Raw genomic sequence first — 7,190 nt, 5'->3', positions numbered from 1 at the left:
CGGGGCGGGGAGTCTTTTTAGTCCCACATTGATTAGGAGAAAATATTAGGCTAGTTGATAACTTCTTGCACTCCTTCCATGGTCATGACTTGTTTTAAAACTATAAGGGGTTTGCTCCAAAACGAAAAATATCATTGCTTGATGTGGGGTTGTGAGTCATGGGATTGATTTCAACTTGCCTTCCCTTCTCAGTAGTATCAATTTTTTAAGATGTTGGTGGTAACGTTGACAACAATTCACTATGCGAGATCATTGTTCCTTTGAATCAATTTGTCAACGGTAAAATGAAGACCCAAGGCCATGCTGCCTTTTAAGGAATCCTCTCTAATTTCTAAATTTGCAATATTTAAACGGTAACAAGAAGCCTAGAAGGCAATGTGGTTTTCTACACATAAACACAGGGAGGGATGAAATGACCTCCACCCCATGAGAAACATAAATCTGCGCCAGTGCAAGGTTCACACTGCCTTTTAAGGAACACTGACCCTCATCACACCCTCTATGCCCAAACACAACTATGCATGAAAATATCTAGTGCGTATGGGGGCAATCAGGTCTTTTCACACTTAGTCCTATCTAGGCATAGAAAGCACTAGACGGACAAAGTTCTTTCTTCACTCTCCTAAATAAAAAAAAAATTGGGTGCTGCTTACGGTATACCAGCAGCATATCCAACATTTTCCCTGAAAATCTCCAACAATTATACCATACCATTCGAACATTCATTGCCACCGGAATGGTTTGGGTGTTTGGTTCGGTAAATCTTTGGGATGACATTCTTTAGAATAATGATTTTTAACTTTTTGAGTTGTTTGGTTCTACTAGGATGACCCTCATAAGTGAACATCCTACTTCCCATAATGACCATATTACAAATTATGTGTTCCAAATCTGAGTTTACCTCAATACTTATACTCAAATTTGAACAACATTTTTACCACTTAGTATAAAAAGAAAAAGTGGAAAGACGTTATCTAAGGAAGCCAATATCTCAACCCGCGAGAAACAAATACTACCCTTAAGGCAACAAAATGATTTTTCATAAAGAAACATAATTCGGAATAATATCTATCAAAAGAGTGACATTCATACATACAACATTTGATTTACCAAACCAAACCCCCCTTAAAAACCGAGTCAGGAGTCAAGATGAAACCTTTCAAATTTTCCCCGGGAGAATTAACTGTTGATCGATCAGGCTGCTGGGAGCATGCCATGGCTTTCTGTTTCTGGGATCCTTTCAGTTTAAGGTTTTGATCGCCAGCCATTGCAGAGGGAGAGGTTTTTTCTAAACAAGCTGAGATGTCAAACGAATCTGTTAGATCTTCAAAGCCCGGAGATGGTGACCATACCACACTCGCCCGGACTTTCAAGTATCTGTTAGGTTAGTTTCGCATTTATTTCATATCTTTTTTCTTTTGTAAGTCTCGATTTCAGAATTTTCGCTTACTAATCACGAGGTTTAATCTTTTGGTCATTCTTGGGAACTCAGCCACGCAGTTCTTATCAAGGGGAATCCCTTTTATTTTCAATACATGGATCGTGAGACACCTTACGGAAAAGGACTATGCGGTATGAGAAAATCTCTGTTACTTCACAATTCTGCTTATTAGTGTTTTGGTTGATTTATTTCAATCACAGCAATGTGTCTTCCGGTGGAAATTCAGGTTCTCTTAACCCCCTTCGGCCATTCCTTTGTTGGTTGGAAGGTACAAATTGCAGTTCAGTATTTCAGTTTTGAGCAAACATGGAAAATTTCTTAATTTTTGCGTTGTGGGAAATGGGAAATAGCCTGACCTTGTTGTTCAGTGTTGATCAATGCTCAAATTAGGCATTATTTTGACTTGTTAAACTATTGGGCTGGGTAAGTTGCTTGCAGTCAATGGGGATATCAATGGTTGTTGGTCACGTTGTGGACCTGTGGTCCATTCTACAACTTGCTATTCCTGACTAGTAATATTTACTGTAACTAAACAATGGACATACATTCTTATTCATTGCTTACTTTCCCTCCTCTCCCCTTTTAAGTTTTTATCGATGCAACCCTAACATGATCTCTTGTATTAATCTTATTAATAGCCTTGTAGGCTTGTAGTAAAGTCATTTAATGAATTCAACTTACCATGGTTTCGTTACATGAATCTTGGAGTTTTTTTATTGGTTACCGTGTTTCTATGGAATACTCTGGTGCATACTTGTGACTTCCAACCCAAATGTTATATTTTCCCTAAAATCATATTTCTATGATTTTCTTGCTTTCTGTCTCCTGCTAATTTGGGTGCTTATGACTTGCTTTGGTTGTTAAATCATTTCTTTATCTTAATGGGTGCAGCTTTATGCAGTTCAATTTCATCTTTTTGTCACGTCTATATTGTTTCTAAGTAGGGAGGGCTTTCGGAGAGCATGCATGAGGGCAGATATTAGATGGTAATTTCTTTCGTCATACTTTTATGTGATTATGTGTAGCTTCTTTTTCAGGTTCAATGCCATTTATTTCTGCTTGTTGGTTTTCTGACAGTTTTGGTCAGACATGATTCATATCGTTACTTCTGGCAATTGCTTTTGGTTTACTTTTTCTATTATTTTTTCTCTTTGCATGGATCCATGTAGCCGAGACCATTTAGTTGGGATAAGGTTGAGTTTTTTCTGTTGTTGCATCGTGGATGTTGGTAGTTACTGGTCTGCTTATTGCACGTAGTCCATCTTATACGATTTAGTGGTTGCATCTTTCTATTCAAGTTTAAAATTTAGTGGTTGCATCTTTCTATTCAAGTTTAAAATTTGGTGGTTGCATCTTTCTATTCAAGTTTAAACTTTAACTTGTAAATGCTGCTAGATTTTTTGTAAGCTAGTGAACAGGTTAGAAATTAGTTAACTAGTATGAAAACCCTGAAAAAGAATAGCCTCTATTTAGCAGTTTAATTGTCCAGATCATAACTTGATTTCCTTCTATAGGGATTTGGAAGTTTGTTCAACCCTTGCCACTAGGGGATCATTGTCTTTCTCATCAATGAGATATCCAATCCATTATAAATTGCCATTTCTTAATTGTCTGCTCGTGTTACCCATGTACATGTTTTGAGTACATAGTAATGATAGTATCGGTATCTTCAAATCAATGTTCAGAAGAAATGGCGTGGGAATACAGAGGCATTAGATTTTTTTTAATAATTTGGTAAAAATAAAAGATTAGAAAAATAGAAAGGAACTTTAGAAAAAACGAACTTCATTGTGAATGGCATAAAAAGTGGAACTAGTGGACCTCACTGGAATAAATAAAGGACTGAGAAGAAGTTGAGAAAATGAATTGGCTTGTCTTAGAAGACAGAAACCAACCTTTATTTATAGATATGAGATCGATTACATGTATGGTATGTTAGGTAAGATTGAGTGAACGCTCTTTCCTAACATACATTGAACCTAGAAGGTCTAGTCGTCTAGTCTATCCTTAACACTCCTCCTCAAGTTGGTGCATAGATATCTCGCTTGCCTAACTTGAATACAATAGGATGGAATGACTTAGAAATCAATCCCTTAGTAAGTACATTAGCTAGCTGGTTCTCTAAAGTGACAAATGGAATGCAAATTGACGCTTCTTCAAATTTCTATTTGATGAAGTGTTTGTCAATCTCAATGTGCTTGGTAGTTCTGTCCTGCTGGACTACATTGTAGTAGGCCATGGTGATTGCTGCTTTATTGTCACAGTACAGCCTCATGGGTTCTTTAGATGTTACCTCTAGATCTCCCAGTAGCACTTTGAGCCAGATAAGTTCACACACATCTTGCGCAATAGCTATGTACTGTGCTTTAGCATTGGACCTAGAACTACTAATTGCTTCTTGCTTAGCCAGGTGACCAGATTATCACCGAGGAATGTACAATATCTTGAAGTAGAGAACCGATCGGCTCAGTCAGCATTAGTAAAGCATTCCAACTTTAGATTGTCATTGGAAAATAAATACCCATTCTTGGTGCTGATTTCAAGCACCTCAATATTTGGTATGCAGTCTCAAGATGATTTTTCTATGGATCATGTAGGAAACGACTCAAAACCAATAGCATAAGCATTATTTGGCCGGGTATGGGAGAGGTATATCAACCTACCCACAAGATGCTGATATCTCTTCTTGTCTACTGGTTCACCCCCTTTGCAGCTAAGTTGGTGGTTAACTTTTGTAGGAGACTCTGCAGGTTTACACCTAGCATCCTTGTGTCAATGAGAAGTTTGAGGACTTATTTTCTTTGGAAAATGAAGATCCTTTTGTCTGAGTAGGCTAATTCAATCCCTATAAAATATCTGAGGGGGCCTAAATCAACTCTATAGACAGTTCAGTGTTTAACAAGGAGATTTATGCATCCTTATGCTTGACAAATAGTGTATGATATCTCTCATTGTCAACCATTTCACCCCCTTTGCAGCTAAGTTGGTGGTTAACCTCTGTAGGAGACTCTGTAGGTTCACACCTAGCATCCTTGTGTCAATGAGAAGTTCGAGGACATATTTTCTTTGGAAAATGAAGATCCTTTTGTTTGAGTAGGCTACTTCAATCTCTATAAAATATCTGAGGGGGCGTAAATCAATTCTATAGACAGTTCAATGTTTAACAAGGAGATTTATGCATCCTTATGCTTGACAAATAGGGTACGATCAACATGGCTTTGTTTGTACCCAAACTGTAGCATAACCTTCCGGATTCTTCCAAACCAAGCTCTATGTCTGCTTGAGACCATAAAGGGACTTCCATAATCTACACCTCTTCTTCGATGTTATCATTAAGGAATGCATTCTTCACATAAAGTTGTTGGGGACTCCATTGAGATTTGCAGCACAGGAGAGAAGAGCCCGAACAAAGTTCATCTTTGCAACAAGGATTAGGGACATGAAGGATAGAAGATAAAGAGATGGTAGGGCCGTAGGGGAGCAAGAAATAGAAACTCTATCGGAGATAGCTGACAAGGACCCATCAGCAACTCGAATTTTGTCTTTACCCGAGCAAGGGAGATAGGTTTGAAACATGTTCGAGGAGCTGAGCATATGATTGGAGGCCTTAAATCATGCAAGGTTCAAAAAATCATTTTGTTTCTCTGTTTCGATCAATTCAAAACTACCGAAATATCGAAATTTTGCCAAAAGTGTATTTTTTCCATAATTTTTTTGCTTGGCCATTTGGGGGGGCTAATGGCCGGAATGACCGAAATTAGTGAAATGAAATGGCCAACACATTGATGAAATAATGCATTTTTGTACCGAAATGAGCAAAATTTCAAAATGAAATATCCGAAATTTCGGAGAATTTTTGAACCATGGAGTCAAGTAGCCAGAAAGGACTAGGAGGTGGAGGAACATAAAATATGCATGATTGTGTGAGGTTAGAAGTTGGTGTGGAGGAAGAAGCCATGGTGGAAGGAGTAAAACCAAGTTGTGTCATCACGTGTTAGAGAGCCATCATCTAATCTGAAGAGAAAGGGGAAACCGTTGCAGAGGAGTGCTATCAGAAGGCTCATACATATGAACTTGAGAGAGAGAGGACCCTTGTTTCCCACTACACCCCCCCCCTTTAGGGCGATCATGAAGTTTCAACAAGTTTCTCTGGTGTGATGGGTATGGCCATAGTAATCACATTTAACTGGTTTTTTGGCAGGAGCAACTGGTTTATGGGTAATGTTAAGATCCACCTGTGGAGTAGTGACTAGTGCTGAATGAGTAGGTGCAATAGTTGGCATCATAACAGAGTGACGTTGTTCCGCATATTGAACTAAATTATAAGTCTCAACTCTCAAGTAGTGTGGGAAATTTTTCATTGTCAAGAACCTAAACACGGATTTGATTATACTCGGGGTTTAGTCCAGTGAGAAAAAATCATATACCCTTTCCATCTCACACTCCTTTTATATGGTACTAGCATCAGTAGTACATGCCATGGAAATAGTATGATAAAAGTCCAATTGTTGCCGTAGTGTATTAAGGGTGGAGTAGTAGGCAGGGAGGGATAGCTCCTTCTTGGTAGTCTCATGGACTTGCCGTCGAAGCTCATGTATTTGAGCATAATTATTGGACTCCATCCCATTTTCCTTGGCTGAGTTCAACAAAACAAAACTTGGAGTGATAGTGGGGTCCATAGAGTTCAATAAAAAAGACATAACGAGAGCATTGTTGGGCAACCAAGTATTTACAACTATAGTATCGGTTGGTTTAGGGGTGTCACTAGTCAAATACCCCAAAAGATTATTACCTCGGATAGAAAGAAGGCACACCGGCGACCAAGTAAGGAATTTGGCCCCATTCAACTTAGTGGGTCCTATACATGGTTTAAAGTATCTCCGATACCGATATGATACCCTCCAATACGTATCTTAAATTTAGCCGACCGATACGATACATAAAATTTTTAAAATCCTTTATTATCGATATATATATATATATATTCTACGATACATACTTATATACATCAATACACCACCGATATACATCGATACGATACGATATGCATCAATACGACTCTATGGAAAATATAAAATCGAGGTGAAATGTATGTTTCGGTATGTATTGGTATGTATTGGTGAGTATCAGTATGTATCAATCGGTACGTATCAGTGAATATCGGTATGTATCGATCGATACGTATCGGTGAGTATTGGTATGTACTGATATAGTGCGCTATGGTCATATAATGGCCAAGATGGGTAATTTTTCAGAAAACACGATTTTTTGAGAGTTTTTGTTCCAAAGTTGCTGCCAACCATATTTTTCTCTAACTAAAGTGAAAATCAAGGTTGGAAGCAAGGATTTTACATTTATGGGACAACTACAAGCCTTGAATTCTCAATGTGATACCCTCAATTTAGTGTTTATGCATAATACATGTTATCAATAGCTTTTTTTAACAAATTCTTTATGCAAAAGTGTTTAAAAAAATGTTTCCTATTCATTTATGTGTGTATCTTTAGCGTATCTTAGCGTATCTCCCATACAATACCCTCCGATACGTATCTTAATTTTGACCAACCGATATGGCGACGGATACCGATACTTTAATCCTTGGTCCTATATGAATAGTAGGGTTATGACCATGGGTTCCAAGATGACCCACCACACTACCCTTAACTCTCCTTGTAGAGTTAGAACTAACTTCTGCCATTATAAAGAAGAAATAATATCAGGGAAAAATAAACCGAGACAGAAGCCAGGA

At 38.0% G+C, this 7,190-nt stretch overlaps 1 long non-coding RNA gene across 1 annotated transcript; it reads left to right on the top strand.

Annotated features, from left to right (window-relative positions):
- Positions 1-1,083: 1,083 nt before the first annotated feature.
- LOC122085129 lies at positions 1,084-6,368 on the top strand. Its single transcript, XR_006142030.1, has 3 exons — positions 1,084-1,384; positions 1,493-1,572; positions 2,333-6,368. It is a non-coding gene; the product is annotated as an uncharacterized LOC122085129 (long non-coding RNA).
- The last annotated feature ends 822 nt before the right edge of the window (positions 6,369-7,190 follow it).

This window comes from Macadamia integrifolia, chromosome 1 (genome assembly GCF_013358625.1).
Source record: "Macadamia integrifolia cultivar HAES 741 chromosome 1, SCU_Mint_v3, whole genome shotgun sequence".
NCBI lineage: Eukaryota > Viridiplantae > Streptophyta > Magnoliopsida > Proteales > Proteaceae > Macadamia > Macadamia integrifolia.
This window is presented reverse-complemented; position numbering and strand designations above follow the sequence as displayed.